The sequence below is a fragment of the Dasypus novemcinctus genome, chromosome 12 (assembly GCF_030445035.2).
Source record: "Dasypus novemcinctus isolate mDasNov1 chromosome 12, mDasNov1.1.hap2, whole genome shotgun sequence".
Classification (NCBI taxonomy): domain Eukaryota; kingdom Metazoa; phylum Chordata; class Mammalia; order Cingulata; family Dasypodidae; genus Dasypus; species Dasypus novemcinctus.
In genome coordinates, this window is record NC_080684.1 from 31,717,734 (window position 1) to 31,736,607 (window position 18,874).

Consider the following 18,874-nt stretch of genomic DNA (forward strand, 5'->3'; position numbering starts at 1 on the left):
ATTAAAGAAGACCTAATGTTCATAGCAGCATTACACACAATTGCTGAAAGACAGAAGCAAGCCAGGTGCCCATCAACTGATGGATAAGCAAAATGTCGCAGATACACACAATGGAATATTTTTCAACCCTAAAAAGAAATAAAGTGCCAATACATGTAACAACATGGATTAACCATGATGATATCATGTCGAGCTGAACACAAAAGGACAAATATTATATGATCTTGCTGATATGAAATAATTAGAATAAGCAAACTCATAGAGTTAAAATCTAGAATACAGGATACCAAGGGATGGGGTAGGGGTAGGGAATAGGAAGTTAAGGTTTAAAATGTACAGAATTTCTATTTGGAATGATGGGAAAGTTTTGGTAATGGATAGTGGTGATAGTAGCACACATTTTGAGAGTAATTAACAGCACTGAACCATATATTTGAATATGGGTAAGAGGAGAAATTTTAGATTGTATATATGTTACTAGAATAAAGTTTTTTTAAAAATCTATGGACCTGCACAACACAAATAGTAAGCACTAAGTTAAACTATGAACTATACTTAACAGTATAATTATAAAAATGTACTTTTATGACTTGTAATAAATGTACCACACCAAAGCAAGGTATTAATAATAGGTGGTAGTGGAAACTTATTTTTTACATGATTTTTCTGTAAACCCACATCTTCTCTAATAAAAAAAAAAGAACAAAAAGAAAAATTTATGAGATATAGCTAAAACAATGTTTATAGGAAATTTCAAATTATTGAAATTAATTTCAATAATTAATTTAATCATTAAATTAATAAATTATTGCATTAAAATTACAAATAAATTAATGGAATTAAATTATTAAATTATTATTAAAGAAAAAGTGAAAACAAACTAATTCAGCATCCAATTCAAAAAATTAAAGAACAAGATAAACCTAACAAAAGCAGAAAAAAAGAAAGCAGTAAAAGCAGAAATTAAACAGAAAACAGAAATGATAAATCCAATTTTTAAGAATCAAGAGTTAGTTAGAGGAAAACACAGACAAACCATTGTCTAAGTTAACAGAAAAATGGAGAGTTCACTGGGGTTAGAGACACCAGAATAAGAAATGAAAATGGGATCATAACAAAGATACAAAGGAAATTCAAATGATTAAAAGATTATTTTGCTTCAATCTGTGCAAAGAAATTCTTTAAACCTGGGTGAAATGGATTTTCTAAGAAAGTGTCCAACAAAACTGATCCAAGACGAGATAAATTACATAAACAGACAACTTACTATAGAAAAAACAGAAAATGTCAAAAAGCTATTACACACAAAAAAGCACCAGACCCAGAGGATTTCACAAATGAATTGTACAATTCTTTTAAGGAGTCCAATTCCATTTAAACTATTTTAGAACAGAGAGGGGAGAGAAGCTTACAAGTTCTTTTAACAAAGCCAGCACAATACTACAAAACCCAGAAAAGGTGCCTACCAAAAAATAAAATACAGACCAATCTTTCTTGCTTACTGGGATGGTTTGAAGCAGTATGTACCATAGAAAAGTATTTCTTAAGGTTAATCCATTCCTGCAGGTATGGACCCATTGCAAACAGGATCTTTTGGTGACTAGGATCATGAGTTAAGATGTTACCCATTTCACTCAGGGTGGGTTTTAATCCTCTGATTGGAGTCCTTAAAAAGAGAATGAAATTCAGACAAAGAGAAAGCCAAGGAAGCAAGAAAGTGAAATCAATGAAACCAGGAAGAAAAGGGAGAGGCCAACAGGTACTGCCAGGTACCTAGCCATGTTAGTCCAACATCACCTGCAGCCAGACTTCAGGAAGAAAGCTTCGCCTTGATGATGCCTTGATTTGGACATTTTACTCAGCCTCAACACCGTAAGCTTGTAAGTTAATAAATTCCCATTGTTAAAAAGCCGAACTATTTTGTGGTACCTGCTTGAGCAGCTTTAGCAAACTAGAACACTTACAAACACTGAGAAAAATCCTAAATGAGACATCAGCAATAGAATCAAGTAGCAAGTGGATTTCATACCAGAAATTAAAGAATGGTTCAATATTAGGAAATGTATGAATGTAAATATGCATACCAATGATCAATAAAGAAAAAGCAGAGGTTTACATCCCCAAAAATGCTGCAAAAGAATTTTGCAAAAAAAATTCAACATTCATATTTTTATATTTTTTATGTTTTAATTAGTAAATTTTATTTCAACTTCAAAAAACACAATAACAGACAAAGGACAGCTTAACAAATTACAAAAGCATTACTTTTAAAAATTCTGTCCTGAGAGGAACTATGGATGCTTAATGTATGTTGAAGTTTTAATTAACTTGACTGTGAAAGTGTGGAGATGGATAGAGTTGATAGTAACACATTATAGTGGGTAGCAACTGGTTTATAAATGGGATTGTGACTGAAAAAGGTAGTCTAGGGAAGTAAATGTCAATAGAAAGAAAGCTAAAGAATAATCTAGGATGGGGAGCAGATGTGGCTCAACTGCCTACCAGATAGGGGGTCCAGGGTTCAAACCCAGGGCCTCCTGGCCCATGTGGTGAGCTGGCCCACATGCAGTGCCATGCCACGCAGGGGTGTCCCCTGCATAGGGAGCCCCACATGCAAGGAATGCGCCCTGCAAAGAGAGGCACCCCACACGAAAAGCTCAACCCACCCAGGAGTGGCACCACACACATGGAGAGCTGATGCAGCAAGATGACACAGCAAAAAAGAGACACAGATTTCTGGTGCCACCAAAAATGCAAGTGGATACAGAAGAACACACAGCGAACGGACACAAGAGAGCAGACAACAGGGTGTGGGGTGAGGGGAAAGGGGAGAAAAATAAATAAAATAAATCTTTTTAAAAAAAAAAGAATAATCTAGGGACTGAATAACACAGTGAACCCAGAGGTGGTTGAGAATTTTGTTAAGGGTACAATTGCAAGAGAGTCCTTCTGTGAGCTAGAGCAGATGTACATCACTATTGCAGGGTGATGGGAATATGGAGAAACATGGGAAAACTACAATTAGTGTGACCTATAGACTGTGGTTAACAGCAATACTATAATATTCTTGCATCAATGCTAAAGCTGTACTGTGTTGATAATGGAGGTATATGGAAAAAGTATGCCAAATGTATGCTATGGATCATGATTGGTGGTAATAGTCTGATGATATTGTCTCATAATCTCTAATAAATGTTCCACCAGGGTGTGAAGTTGTATGGGAAATCTACACATCTGTATGATTGTTTTGCAAGTTCACAATACCTGTAACAAAATATATTTTTTTTTAAACAGTATGGATTGGGGGAAAAATACACCAAATGTAAGATAAGGACTATAGTTGATAGTAATATTTTGAGGATGCTCTTACATAGTTTGTAACAAATGTTTCACAACAATGCAAAGAATTGGTGGAGGGGTGATGTATGAGACCCCTGTGTGATGTTATGTATGTTTATTTTGTAAGTTCACAATCTTTACTATACACTTATTGTTCATGCATATGCATATTTGAATGATATATTTCAATTAAAATTTTTTTTAAAAATTCTGTCCAGATGGGACGTGATGGTGGCTTAATCAGTTGGGCTCCTGTCTACCATATGGGACGCCCTGGGTTTGCATCCCAGGGCCTCCTTGTGAAAGCAGGCTTGCCCACACACTGCAGAGAGTGCCGGCCCAGGCGCCAAGGAGTGCCACCAGCCTGCTAGCAACGCAGAGAGCCGATTCAGCAAGACGACACAACAGAAAGGGAGACAAGCAAAAACACAGAAGAGCGTGCAGCGAATGGACACAGAAAGCAGACAGCAAGCAAATCGCAAGGGGGGGGAGGGAATAAATAAAAATAAATACAGACACAGAAGAATGCACAGCAAATGGACACAGAGAGCAGACAGCACAAAAAAGGCCGCAGGGGGGGGATAAACAAAAAATTCTGTCCAGGCACCTTTGTCTTATTTAATCCTAAAAACAAACTCAATTGTTTCCCCACTTTTCAGAACCATAAATGAGCACGGATTGGTTAAATGACATGACCAAGGTACAGGGTAACAGAGTCATTTCACCCAAAGTTCTGGCAATTTATGTGCAAAAGACCACCTGTGACATCTTTTCTCAGAAAGGAGCTAATAGGTGTGTCAGGCACTTGGAATTTTCATGATCGCCTCTCCAGTCCATCTTTCTCCTGCACCTGAATCCTGAACTAAGTGCACAGGTTTCATGAGGGGAGGTGGAGGTTGGAGAGCAAACAGGATGGGGCTGGGCTCTTGAAGGAACAGATCAAGAAAGACGGTTGTGTAAGGTCTCACCGGCTTCTCGACCTAGTCAGAAGTAAGTCCAGAGCCCTAGGATAGAGTTGCCAGATTTAGCAAAGGAAAATATAGGATACCCAGTTAAACATGAATTTCAGATAAACAAAACACAAAAATTAACTTTTTAGTATAAGTATGACTCATACAATATTTAAACTTTAAAGTGTATTATTGTTTATCTAAAATTCACTTTTAACCGGGTGCCCTGTATTGGATCTGGCAACCTACCTAACAGGGCAGGGACCAGGTCTGTTTTGCTCAGGATTAGAGCTCGAGCATCCACATCATGCCTGGTATACAGTAGAAACTAAATCATTGTTGTTGAAATATTTGTTCAAGAAGTCCTCTCAACAGGCAAATTGACTTATTCAACAAAACCAGCCTATAGTATGTAGCAAGTATTAAGACCTATGCTAAATAAGTTGGGATACAGAAATGAACTATGTCTCCTGTCCTCAAAATGGTCATTGACCAATAGGAGCAATAGATCTCAAAACAGATCATGACGATAGAGAGTATTAAGTATTAGACAATAAGGGTTATAAGGCCAAGGACCTATTTTGTGCACGTATTAGTTAGCGAAAGGAGTGCTGATGCAAACCACCAGAACTCTGTTGGCTTTTATAAAGGGTATTTACTTGGGGTAGAAGCTTACAGTCACAAGGCCCTAAAGGGTCCAACTCAAGGTACAATAAGAGGTACTTCTTCACCTAAAGTCATTGGCCACATGTTAAAGCGAGATGGTGGGCCACGTCTAGTGAGGGTTCAGCCTTCCTTCTTCCTCTTAAGGCTCCATGGTCCCAGCTTCTTCCAGTCTCACCTGTAGGCTGGCATAAGACTCGTCTCTCTTCCCGAGGCTCATTTCTTTCCAGGCTCAGCTGCTCTGGACCCTTCACAGGGTCAGCTGTAGACTATCAGGCAAACGGCTCAGCGCTCTCCTCGGAGATCCAGCATCAAAACTAAGTTCTCTCCTCTATGTATCTTCTGCAGTAGAGAAAGACTGGAGGCCATAAGAGCAGTGAGAAACTACTGAAATAACCTGGTCTGGAGATGACAGTGGCCTAAACTGCGGATTATTAGGAGTATTAAGGGATGAAACCATGTCCTGAAAGACTTGCTGTGAATGCGTTCATCTGTCCCTTTCCTCTTCCAATATGCCCTGGGCTGTGGGAAGGGAGGGGGCTGCTGAGAGGGGGAAATCTGGGAGGAAGGGGATGTGGGAGGCAGCCCAAGACAAACTTCCTTCACTTTACCACCTTGCCTAAGGAAAAAAGCAGTTGAAGGAGCAATTGGAGGCAGACTGCAGGCCCCTGGGGCCCCCGCTCCTGCTGCAGCTGCCAGAGGGAGAGGAAGATCACTGTGGTCGGCACAGAGCTCTCTAAGGTCTACAGGCAAGCCCTACCTTCAGGAGACCCCCACAGGCCCAGTAAGCCAGGGCCCCTCATGCTCAAGCTCAGAACCCAGCAGCGCTTTTCTTCCTGGAGAAGATCCAAAAACAGAGGTTTCAGAATATTCTCTAAACTTCCGACTGGAAGAGGGCACAGGAGATCAACTAGTTCCATTCCTAGGCTCGGGACCAGGACTCGTGTCCTAGCCACCTCCCCACCTCCTCTCCAGACATATCGTTAGGCATCCCACCACTCCACCTTGACCAATTCCACCACCAGAGCCTGGAGGTGGAAGGCATAGAATTTGGAGTCTGTCTCACCTGGGCTCAGATCCACCCAAATGTGTGACCTTGTACAAGTCACCAGGCTTTTGTGAATCTCAGTTCCATTGCTTTAAAAATGAAAACACGCCACTCACAACCATCATGAATTGAATGAGATATGCCAGTGACCAAACACAGGGTAATGCCTAGCGTAGAGCTGGAATACCTATAACCGCCTCACTCCTTCATTCCTGGACTCATGGGGAGCTTTATCTGCAGCCTAGAGGCCCTTCCCTTATCCATTCATCCAACTAATATTTTCTGGGCCCTTACTATGGGCCAGCTACTTGCTAAGAGCTGGAAAAACAGTGGCAAGCAAAACAGACATAATTCCAGCCATTGTGAAAGCCTCATTCTTCTGAGGGAGAGAGATGTTAATCAAATGATCACGCAAATAAAAATAATATTATACCAGTAATGAGTACCATGAAGGAGGGGAACTCAGGCCCAGTTAGTCATTTCAAGGACTTCCAGGGATGGAGCCTGGGGCTGGCACACCCTCAGCACAGCCTGGGCCAGGGGGAAGGCTAAGGGCCTCATTTTCCTGTTAACTGGCTTCCCGGAAACTCCAGTTCCCAAAAACAAGGTATTCGGAACAGAGAACTTGAGAGGGGAAATGCTCCCAGGTCCAATCCTGAACGAGGTTCCCCAAAGCCCACCCTACCCCAAAATCAATAAAGCCCCAACCCACCAGGCTGACTTCTCAGCCACTTTAGGCATTCTCCGCCAGAGAAAACTGACCCTACTGCAGCTCCATCATGAAATTCTTCACCGTTCTCCTGCTGGCTAGCCTAGCCTCCGCCTTTCACGCCATCCACCATGGTGAGCCTGCCCTCCTTTTTTTTTTCTTTAAGGTTTATTTTTTATTTATTTCTCTCGCCTCCCTCCCCCCAAGCCCTACCACCACCGTTGTCTGCTCTCTGTGTCTATTTGCTGCATGTTCTTCTTTGTCCACTTCTGTTGTTGTCAGCGGCACGGGAATCTGTGTTTCTTTCTGTTGCGTCATCTTGTGCGTCAGCTCTCCGTGTGTGCAGCGCCATTCCTGAACCTTCTTTCACGCTGGGCAGCTCTCCTTACGGGATGCACTCCTTGTCCATGGGGCTCCCCTACACGGGGGCACCCCTGTGTGGCAGGGCACTCCTTGCGCGCATCAGCACTGCATGTGGGCCAGCTCCACATGGGTCAAGGACACCCGGGGTTTGAACCGCAGACCTCCCATGTGGTAGGCGGATGCACTAACCACTGGGCCAAGACCGCTTCCCATGGCCTCCCTCTTTCGTCCACCAGAGGCCATTGGGCTGTCAGCTGGAGAGACCTCAGCATTAAGAAGCTCCTTCCTTTAAACCTTAAATCCGTGGAGGTGGGGAGCTGCAGAACCAAGAGTTCAAACCTGGGATCACTTAGGTGTAGAGGCAGCAGGCTAGGGCACATGACCGCAGGATTTCTGCACACTACAAAGCCTGGAGCAGAGGCCACAGGGGCCAAACTGGACCCAAATCAGGGTAGACTATGGTTCAACATAAAGTCACATTAGATTCTAGTCTCCAGTGATGCTGGACAAACCAAGCAGTCGCTACCCTTCTCTGGACCTCTCTGCCTCCCTACCTCTATGCAATGAGGCCAAGACATACACACACACTCATTCAACAGCTTCAACGAGCAGCTGCTCTGCCAGGCACGTAGTTCTAGGCTACGTGGGATACACGAAAGATCAAACCGGGCAGAGACTTTGATCATCATTGAGATTATATTCTAGAGGAAGAAAGAGATAGTAAACACACTGAATAAATTCCATAGTGTGTTAGACATGCTAAGGAAAACAAAACAACAAAACAGGGTAAGAGAGACCGGGAATGCTGGGGCAGGAGCAGGGTACCTAGGAACAACTTACATGTTAAGAGTCTTGAGAATTTAACCTCTTCTTTTTCAGAGCCAGAAAATGAAATCCCCTTGGAGGCTCAGCTCACAGATGCCTTTAAGTCTATATTTCTCATTTGTGCTGGCCTTCTTTAGAGTAAGTTGGTGATGTTGCCACCAGTAAATGGTGAATCCTCCATCTGGGGAAGATGTAGAGTAAAACCAGTCCCTCCTGGTGTTGGACCTTTTCTCCCTGCTGCAATCACTGGTCAAGAAATGGGGCCAGGAGCTATTTGAACACCACTTCATGTACTGCATGCTGGGTAGTCATTGGAGATGGGAGAGGGGAACAGCTCCTCACACCCGAAGCCAGTGGGTAAAGGATCTCACCTGCGAGGACACTCCCAGGCTAACTGACTCCAGGCTCCTTACCTTCAACAGCCCAAAAGCCATGAGCTTTGCAGCATTCTGCTTTGTGGGTTATCGGTAGACATGACTTAATCTCACTTTTCCTGGTAGAAGACAGAGAAGGCAGACTCAAGAAATACCCGGAATTCAGAGGAAAAGAACCAGTATTTATTGAACCTTTCTATGCACCAGACACTTCCCAGGTGTTTGAATACTTATTCCTTTTTAATTGGGAAGGTGAACTTGCTGGGAGAAGGGACATTCCTAATCAACAGCACTCAAAATCAGGGATAGGCCTTTAGAGTGCTCGGGGGTTGGGATTCTGGTGCAGAACCTCAGTCCTGCTTAGACACTAACTGGGCAATGACTCAACCCCGAGGCCCTCCACCCAATAAGGGAGATAAAATAGCTCTAGTCAGCTGCTTGTCCAGGGAGCCGCCCTTGCTCTCGCTCGCTGTCTCTCTGCCCCTCACTCCCTCCATCTCCTTGGCCCCAGCTTCCCAGCTGATGCCTGGAATCCCCCCAAGGAAGGACCATCTTTCCAATGAGGACCTTTCTAAGGAGCTTACCGTCTCGAGAGAAGAGTTGGTTTCCGAAGAAGATATTGTGATAAAATCTACCAGGAGACCAAAGAATCAACAGCCTGAGCTCCTTCATCCCTTACCCCAGGAGGAGAGTTTCAAAAACACTGACCTTCAACTAGAAGCAACCACAGAGCTCACTCCCAAGCCTGGTATGAACCGAGGAAGAGTGGGAAACGGCTGGGAAGGCATTGAGCAAAAATAAGGCAGGGGCTGGAAGCTACTTGGGTGGAAATAAGAGGAATTAGAAATTTTAAAAAAAAAAAAAAGAAAGAAAGAAAGTTGCAGGGGGAACAAGAATTAAATGCAAATGAAAGTCAAAAGAGCCTAAAGTTGAAAAGAAAAAGAGAAAAAAAAAAGAGCCATTAATTTTCTACGCCAGCACTGTGGGGAGGATTTTCTGTGGAGTGTAGAGGGGAGACCAAGCCTTACCTTGACATTTCTCTTCCAATATTCCCAGCAACGACTTCAGAGGGAAAGCTGGCCAAGTTTTTCCATAAAATCAGGAAGAGTCTGGACAAAACAATGAAAGAAAGCATGGACATTCTGAAGGGTCTAATCCCCCATGCCTATGACGTCATGAGGCCCTAATGACGAGGGTGCCTACATCCCAGGCTGGGCCATGGGAGGTGCCTCCTGCACCCACACTCCACCTTATTTCTGCCCCTCAAACACCTGCATTAAAGTGTTGCATCCCAAGCCTGGCTCTGCAGTGACATTGATGGGCCCGGGAGGGAGGCAGGGTGCCCCACTCTCCAAGGTTCCCCCCTTAGTCACTCTATCCCTTTCCTCTTAAGCCTCTCCTCTTCCTCAGCTGACAAACCTGCTCAAGTCCCCACATGCCAAAAACTCTTGTGCTCAGTCTCGGCCCTCCTCACCGATGTCCACTGCCCCACGCTCCTCACCTCCAGAGCACTGCCCATCTCTGCCCTGCAGGCCGCCTTTTCACACCCACTAGTCCACTACAGCTGCTCTCCCCAAAGTCACTGACAAGAGCAAGACTATTTCCCAGTCCTAACTCTTCACTCTCTCTGCAGCACTGGACACAATTCTCCTTCTAGAAGCTTTTTCCTTGCTGACTTTTCCATGATGCTGCACCCTCCCAGTTCTCCAAACTCTCGGTTCCAGTCCCAGTACATTTTCTGACCATGGACTCTGTGCTCCCAGGATCCCATCTTGGACCTCTCATCTGCCCCCCACCCCTCTTCCTCTAGACCCTCCTCTGCCAAACAGCCACCAAGTGCTTGTTATGTGCCGGATACTGTGCTAGTACCAATAGGATAGAAAAGATTAGGACTATAATGGCTAACATAATATTTCAGCTGCAAGTGAGTCTGCAGGTCTAGAAGAGATTAGTTACCTCACATAACAAGAAGTCTGGAGTGAGGCAGTTACAAGGTTGGTCAGTTCAGCAACTCAACCATGAAAGGGCTCTGGATCAGTTTCTCTATGATTCCCTTGAAGTTCCCCACAAGGTCAGAATGGCTGCTGCAGCTCCAAGCATCACATCTTCACACATCTTATAACAGAGGAAAGGGTGTTGTCTATTCACACATCTCTCTCTTTTTTACCAAGGAAGCTACTTTATGTCTCATTAACCATAACAGGGTCAAATGCCTGAACCGTACCTGCAAAGGAATTTAGGGAAGCTAGTATCTGGCATCTTCATCAATCTCAAGAAGGCAGTATCTATTAGCAACAAAGAAAGGGTGGTGGGTGGCTTTTGAGGACAACCAACGGCGTCTGCCAACTTGCCATCAGATAATTTTAAATCCCCAGAGCACATCCCTGTCCTAACCTCTCTTCCCAAGTTCCCAGCTGCCAACCATCATCTTCATCATATTCCATTAGTGCCCCAGAGAACTTTAGAGACATTGGTCTCTAAAGCCAAATGCATTACTTATCTCTCTCTCTCCCTCTCTACAAACTCCTCTTCCTCCCGACTTAGAATTGTAAAACCCCAGAAGTAAGAGGAATCTCAAAAGTCACCTAGTCCAAACTTCTCCTTCATGCATAAATCTCCTTGACAAATCTCCAATACAGCAGCACTGTGGGTACTATAGCAGAGGTGTGGTTAAGAGCACTGACTCTACAGCCAGACTGCCCAGGATCCAAATCCCAATCCTGCCACACAGAAGCTGTGTGACATTGATAGTTTCCTTAGCCTTTCTGTTCCTCAGTGTCCTAATCTGTAAAAAGGGAATAATAGTAGCACTTCATAAATTTGTTATGAGGATTAAATGAGTTCTTATATCTAACCTGCTCTGTGGGCATGATTATAACTACTCCTCTAAACCAGCAATTTCCTGTTTGTTCAAAATTCAGAGGCTTGGGCCCCACCTCACCCATTGCATCCAAATCTCAGGGAAGTGGAGTCCAGATATGGGTATTTTTAACACACCCCACAGGTGACTGTTACAATGGTTCCCCACTCTAGACTACATTCGAGCAACTCCAGTGTCTGCCTTCCCTTGGTTTCCCTAAGTCATCACTTAAACAACTCCCTGTGTCAAGGTTATTTGTGTTCATAGCATACGCCCCGTGAAGAGACCAGGTCTTGTTTATTTCTGAAGTCCCTTCGCAGTTATCCAATACTGGCTCTTGTCACTGCAGGAGCTCAGAAAGAGAAGCAGGGAAGGAGGAATTCAATCCCCAAATATTTTCTGAGCACATCTTCTTTCATGTCCTGGAAAGAGGACAAAAGGTCAGAGATGGCTCCCTTCCTGCGGTCCCACCTGCCCCCCGATGCAGCCTTCCTTCCCTTGTCAGACCAAAGAGACTTCGCTTTTCCCAAGCTCTTCTCCCACCAAGTCCCATAGGTCTCTGCGCTGAAAAACGACCAGGGGCAAGGGAGGCTGGTGCACACTGGTACCACCATGAGTTGTCCACCAGCGGGGTGACGGATCCGCTGCAAGGCGGGGTGCTGCTGTCCTCGGGAAGGTTTGGAAGTGTGTTCAGAGCCGGAAGCAGAGAAAATGAGCTCCTTCCCTCCTTTGCTTTCTTTACAGAAATTTTCTACCTGCCCACTTTCCCTAGCTGGCCCACCCTGCCTGCCACGCAAAGACACATTCACACGGTTCCACCAAAAATGTCTCCCAGCTCAGATGGGAAGTTCTACTGGTCCCGTAGCTTGAGACAACAAAAATTCTAGCCAAAACGACAGAGGGAGGATGGCAGGGGAGACGACAGAGCTCGGCAAAGAATTGGAGGGGAAGTTTCCTGAGATTAGATTATAAAAATTGAAGTGTCCTGGCGATCAGGAGGCCTCATTTTCACCCTTCTGGCTCTTGGGCTGAGACCAATTATTTTAAAATAACACAAGGATCACTACCCAAGAGAGATGAAGCGAAGAGTCTACCTTAGGCACCACAAACCCAGTCGCTGTTAAAGCTGGATGGGAGACCCGGCTTAGACCTCAGGTTAAAGGGGCTTTTGCTCTCCCCCAGCAACCCACCCACAGCCCCGCCTGATTCACTGAGTGAACAGAGGCAGGCCTGGAGAAGCCACACCTGAAGAGTGACACTAACCACAGTCATTCTGCCACCAGGTACGCACAACCCGAGGACCATGAGGTTCTCACCCATAAGATCGTCACTCCCCCTCCAGAGAGGAGTAAGGAACAGAGAGGTCGCTGGGAAGTGTTTCCTCCGATCCACTCCTCTTGTGGGGAGGGGACCGGTGGGAGGGGAAGCCCCCAATGCAGCGCAGCCTTCTGTTTTCTCAGCTCTTTGGGCTCAACAGGTCATCCCAAAGAGTCGAGCTGTGATCAACCGCAGGGATAGCTGGAGCGGTGGGGGACAGAAGACCAGGGGGCCTCTGAGCAGTCTCCCGCCCTGCGGATATGTGACTGTTGGTGACCGACAGAAGAGCCATATTATGTTAATACAGCTCCTAGTGTGTGGCAGGCCCTATTTCCAAATGCTTTACACGTATTAATTCATTTAACCCTTGCAACAGATTTAAGAAGTTTGTTATCCCCATTTTCAGATGAAGACTTCTCACCACTATTCCTTGCATACCCTCCTGGAACTAGGGAGTGGCCAGCTTACCACTACCCCTCAAAGCCTCTGAAGTGAATCCAAAGAGGACAATAATTAACTCAAAGAGTACACTGTGTCCTAGACTCTCTCCCATCAGTTCAGCTACATACCTCAGGACAGTTCATGTAAGAGCAACAAAATAAGCACTTGTGGCCACATAAAATAAATATTCAACACCAGCAACAACAACAACAAAAAAATGCCCTAAATTTAAATATAAGTATAAAACCCCCCCCCTAATTTCAAAAGGAACAAAGGATAAAACTGAAATATGCTCTTCTTTTAAACTAAAATAGAAAGAAATGAAAGTCCAAAACTCTATCCTGCCCAATTTCTTATTCCGCTCATTCTTAGCCAGGGGGTCTCTCTCGGAAGGAACCATTTGCCTAGACATTCCCATCCCTAAGGAATACAATCAGTTCTCTATTTGCCTCAACCAGCTGTCAAGGCTCCAGCTGGGCCTCCCCACCTAAAAAAACTTTGTGACCTCTTGGGCGGGCTGCAGAGGGAGTTCTTTTTGTTGCTCCAGCTGTTTGGTAGAATAAGGTCTAGACAAGAAGGGAAAGGGTGGGTACACACACTCCCTAGAACATCAGATTCAGGTGCCTGTGTCTCCAGCCTCTCCCTGGCCTGAGCTGAGCGCATCAAGACTTCTAAAGTTTGGCGGCGGACTTGGCCCAGTGGTTAGGGCGTCCGTCTACCACATGGGAGGTCCGCGGTTCAAACCCCGGGCCTCCTTGACCCGTGTGCAGCTGGCCCATGCGCAGTGCTGATGTGCGCAAGGAGTGCCCTGCCACACAGGGGTGTCCCCGTGCAGGGGAGCCCCAGCAAGGAGTGCCTCCCATAAGGAGAGCCGCCCAGCATGAAAGAAAGTGCAGCCTGCCCAGGAATGGCACCACACACACGGAGGGCTGACGCAACAAAAAAAAAGAAACACAGATTCCCGTGCTGCTGACAACAGAAGCGGACAAAAACGACGCAGCAAATAGACACAGAGAACAGACAAGGGGGGGAGGGAAGAGAAATAAATAAATCTTAAAAAAAAAAAAAAAAAGACTTCTAAAGTCAGGGGGATCGTGGTGAGACCTTAGAAACCTCCTGGGGGTGAGGATGGAGAGCCGCTAGCCTGGGAACTTTCCTTTGGGATCAGGGTAAAGGCTGTTTATGCCTGGAGGCAGGGCACTGGCTGCATCCTGCTCTTTTTCTACTGAAATGTGAACAGTTCCTCCTGCACCTCCAAAGTCGATCTAATCCATCCCCAAGTAGCTCATGGGGCCCACTTTCGAGAGTGAGAATATGGCATATAGAATACCACGGCATCAGCTCCGCACCCACAAAACTTAGAACCCAGTGCATATTCTAAGGCCCCAGGGCAATTACGTGCGAGGTCCCCACCAGGCTCCCGTTGCTAATGCCAGCAAGGAACCGTGGCAGAAACTCAGGAGTATGTGCGAGAGGAGGCAAGACCTTGACCTGACTCGCCAGGATGCTCTTAGGCTGTGCCAGCTCTTCAGAGTTCCCCCGACGTGAGGTTAAGCTTCCACTGGGGATCTCCCACCGAAGCGGTCAACGGGGGCGCTACGTTTACCATGGGGGGAGGGGCCTCAACAGTGTCTCTTCTCTCAAACGGCGGGGGTTGGGGGGTGGCCTAAGGCATTTCTATACTCTTACAATTTTTAGAAATTTAAAAGAATGCTCCGGTTAGTACCACTCTAACTCCGATGTGACTGCATCTACTCCTTCCTGCGTGAATCCCCTTTAGCGAGGGTTTCACCTTCCCAGTAACAACCTGGAAGATCCCCACTCCAGAGATTTCCTGGGCATGTTCCTCTGGGCACAGGCAATACCGCTCCCTGCCCTCCCCGCCCCCATAACTGTACCCTTTGAAATTCCCCCCCCAACGCCCGCCCGCAGCGCGCCACTAACTCTTCTGCTCGCCTCGCCTCGCCGCCGCTAGGTGCTGCCCGCGCTCGTCTCCCGGGTCCGCGCTCCCTCTAGCGGCGTCACTCGGCGTTGCATGTGGTTAAATCTCCAGGCCCCATTCACACTCCGGGGTCTGCTCTTTTCTAGTTCCATCCTTAAAAGCTCTTGAAAGAGGACACACTTCTTTTTTGTTTTAATATCTGTCATTGATGGCCTCTAAGAACTCGCCCTCTCTCCTAAGGAAATCTTATCTTTCCCGCCAGCTGAATCAATAGAACCTCCTTCTTTTTCCTTTCCTTTTCTCACTACAAACTCAAGACCTGCATCACAAATTGACCCCCTGCCTCCTGATTCTGAGTAGATGCGATTTCTAGAGACAGAGTGTTCCAGATACAGTCCTTCTTTCATTTCCCTCTTGTCCTTCAGTCTGTAATAATTCAGCTGTGTTTTTCTCCACTTTCACACACTGACATTTCCTCTATAACCGAAAGGGACGCTGTTCCTTTTTTTTTTTTTTTTTTCCTGTTTGCTGCGACCCACCCCACTTCTATGGACCTCTGAAATCTGCAACCCTGATGAGGGCTCAGTAAATCCACAACCCAAAGCCAATCTGAGCCTACTTGGTAGGAAATAATTGCAGGAGCCTGTGAAGAGGCCATAAATAAAATCCCTCCAGGGTTCCTCCTGTGGCCCTAGCTGCAGTTCAAAACAAAGCTGAGGATCAGGATCTGGGAGCCGACCCAGCACCACCTTCTAACGGTGAGCACCAATCATCTGAAGCCAAAACTTCTCAATCTTGTGTTCTGTATCCACACCGACGTGGGATCATTTCACTCCAGCCTCAGCGACACCTATAAAGCTGCAGATTGGACATAACTTCAGAGCTTTCACCTGTTAAAAACTGCTGGACCTGGGTCCCCCAAGGCCGGTCCTGCGTTTGCCCTCAAGGCTCTGGGGAAGCCTTGACCGACATGGCAGCCCTTCCATCCCACCCCACCCCTGGGTCTGGCGCCCAGAGAACAGAGGGCCAAAAGGAAACCAAAGCACCAGTTTTATTAATGGCCAGACAAGTGCCAAATTGCCCACAACACTCTGTCCCATCTGGCAAAGCTGAGCTGAAAGATGCAATAGAGACATAACTCCAAAAGGGGCCTTCTCTCCTTCCTCCCTGCCTGAGCCACTGAACAGTGAGGAAAAAGCAGATATCTCCCCGGGGAGAGGTGGGAGGGGAAGCCCTATGAGTATCTGCATCATGAAAGAGGGCCAGGGAGCAAGGGGCAATGCTATTCTGGAACATTCCTGTTAATGAATCAACTCCATCCCCTTGTGAAACATGACGATGCGTGTTGTGCCTCCCCAGCTGCTCTGCACACCCCACCCTGCGGGAGGGCACGGCCCCCCAGACGAGGACATCCTTTCATCTTGTATTAGATTTCAGTTGCTGCTGTAACGCATTACCACATGCTTGGTGACTTTAAACAGCACAAGTTTATTATCTTACAGTTCTGTAGTTCAGAAGTCTGAGATGGTTCTCACTGAGCTAAAATCAAGGTGTCAGCAGAACTACATTCCCCTCTGAAAGCTCTGGGGGAGAAACTGTTTCCTTGTCCTTTCCAGCTACTAGAGGCTGCCCACATTCCTTGGCTCTGGGCCACCTTCTCTGTCTTCAGAGCCAGCACCAGCAGGCGGCCTTCTCACCCTGCCATTTCTCTGGTTCTCCCTTCTGATTCCTTCTTCCAACTTTAAGAACCCTTGCGATTACCCTGGCCCATCAGGATAATCTAGGATACGTTCCCTATTCTAAGGCCAGCTGATTAGCCTCCGGAATTCCATCTACAACCCTCATTCTCCCTTCCACGTGTGGCCAAACATATTCACAGATTCCAGGGAGGAGGATGTGGATGTCTCTGGGAACCATTATCCTGCTTCCAACGGGATCGACCACCAACAGCCCCCTCAGCCCTCGTTGCTACAGGAACCAGTTGCCGGAGGCCCCCAAATAATCGTGGTTGGTACTAAGTTCTAGATCTGGTCTGGACTGTTCCTAGAGGGAGGCGGGCAACGAAGTCCCTCCTGCCCTGCCTCTCCAACTTACCTCGCTCATTGCCAGGGCCAAGTCAAGCCACAGAGAGCCTCGTTATGCAGGCGCCCATCCCTGTTTGGCTCTGTCGACCCAATCCTCCACCCAGCCGCTCCCTCCCAAGTCCTTTCATTGTGCCTCTAGAACTACTGATCTTACTTTGAAGGTTCTCTAGGTTGGCTCATGTGAAATAGCCTTGTAAGATTTCCTGAGAATCCCACAACCTCTAAAACCCTCCCAAGGAGATACTGCTTTCTCCCTTAACCACTAATTTCCTTGGCACCAGGAGGTGGGAAGGGGTGTCTTCATTGTCCCCCCTTGCTCTTTCCAAACCATTTTTTTCTACTTCCTATTTCAAAAGTCCCCCTCTGGGGAGCAGATGTGGCTCAGGTGATTGGGCTCCCATCTACCATATGGGGGGGGGGGGTGGGGAGCGGTCCAGGGTTTGATTCCCAGAGCCTCCTGGTGAAGGCAAGCTGGCCCAAGCAGAGTGCTGGCCCGTACAGCAAGCTGGCCCAAGGAGAGAGCTGGCACAGCAAGATTAAGAGAGAAAAAAAGACACAGGAAAGCAGATGTGGCTCAAGTGATAAGGCCTCCACCTACCATATGGGAGGACCCAGGCTCCATCCCTGGGGCCTCTTGGTAAAAAGAAGAAGAGAAAATGTGCCCATGTGGTGAGCTAGTGCCTGCGTGGTTAGCTGAGTGCCCGCGTAGCGAGCCCAGTGTCCACACAGTGAGCCAAGTGCCCATGCAGTGAGCCGAGTGCCCGTGTGGGTGCCCGTGTGGCGAGCTGAGTGCCTGCGTGGGAAGCCGAGTGCCTGCACAGTGAGCCGAGTGCCCACGCAAGTGCCCATGCGGTGAGCCGAGTGCCCGTGTGGCGAGCTGAGTGCCTGTGTGGGAAGCCGAGTGCCTGCACAGTGAGCCGAGTGCCCACACAAGTGCCCATGCAGTGAGCCGAGTGCCCGTGTGGCGAGCTGAGTGCCTGTGTGGGAAGCCGAGTGCCTGCGCAGTGAGCCGAGTGCCCGTGTGGGGGCCCGTGTGGCGAGCTGAGTGCCTGTGTGGAAGCCGAGTGCCTGCGCAGTGAGCCGAGTGCCCGTGTGGGGGGCCCGTGTGACGAGCTGAGTGCCTGCATGGGAAGCCGAGTGCCTGCGCAGTGAGCCGAGTGCCCACACAAGTGCCCATGCAGTGAGCCGAGTGCCCGTGTGGGTGCCCGTGTGGCGAGCCGAGTGCCTGCGTGGGAAGCCGAGTGCCTGCACAGTGAGCCGAGTGCCCACGCAAGTGCCCACGTGGTGAGCCGAGAGCTCACATGAGTGCCTGCATGGTGAGCCAGTGCCCACGCATAGAGCCAGTGCCCACGTGGTGAGCCGAGTGCCTGTGCAGTGAGCCAGTGCCTGTGCAAATGAGTCATGCAGCAAGATGATGATGCAACAAAAGAGAGGTGAAGGGCAGAGTCGAGGCGAAGCGCAGCAGAGACCAGGAACTCAGGTGGCGCAATTGACAGGGAACCTCTCTCCACCTCAGAGTTCCCCAGGATTGAATCCCAGTGAATCCTAGAGGAGAAAGACAAGAAGAGAAGACAAAAAGATAAATAGATACAGGAGATCACACAGCAAGTGGACGCAGACAGTAAAAACAGCAGGGCGGGGGAGGGGAGGGGGGGAAAAAAACACAGAGGAGAGACAATAAGAGGCTCAGCAGACCAGGAAGCTGAGGTGGCACAAGAGATTGAGCACCTCTCTCCCACTCTGGAAGGTCCCAGGGCCGGTTCCCTGTGCCTCCCAAAGAGGAGACAAGCAGACACAGAAGAACGCAAAGTGAATGGACACAGAGAGCAGACAATGGGGGAGGGGGACAGGGGAGGGGGTAAATAAATAAATAAACCTGTTTTTTAAAAAGTCCCCATCTGTCAAAGCTCAGGTCCAAGCTCAGATCCACAGGCTGCACCCTTGCCCCAGCCCCTCTCA

At 47.4% G+C, this 18,874-nt stretch overlaps 1 long non-coding RNA gene across 3 annotated transcripts in view; it reads right to left on the bottom strand.

Moving 5' to 3' along the window:
* LOC131280571 (uncharacterized) overlaps positions 1 to 18,874 on the bottom strand; it is a 155,818-nt gene that overhangs the window by 123,911 nt on the left and 13,033 nt on the right. For 2 of the 3 annotated variants that reach the window (XR_009188210.2, XR_009188208.2), the window contains exons 2-3: positions 9,300 to 9,380; positions 8,311 to 8,390 (exon numbers count right to left, since the gene is read on the bottom strand). This is a non-coding gene — a long non-coding RNA (uncharacterized lncRNA). Of the gene's footprint in view, positions 1 to 8,310; positions 8,391 to 9,299; positions 9,381 to 10,227; positions 10,387 to 18,874 lie in introns of all 3 variants that reach the window. The other variant, XR_009188209.2, reaches the window with a different exon arrangement.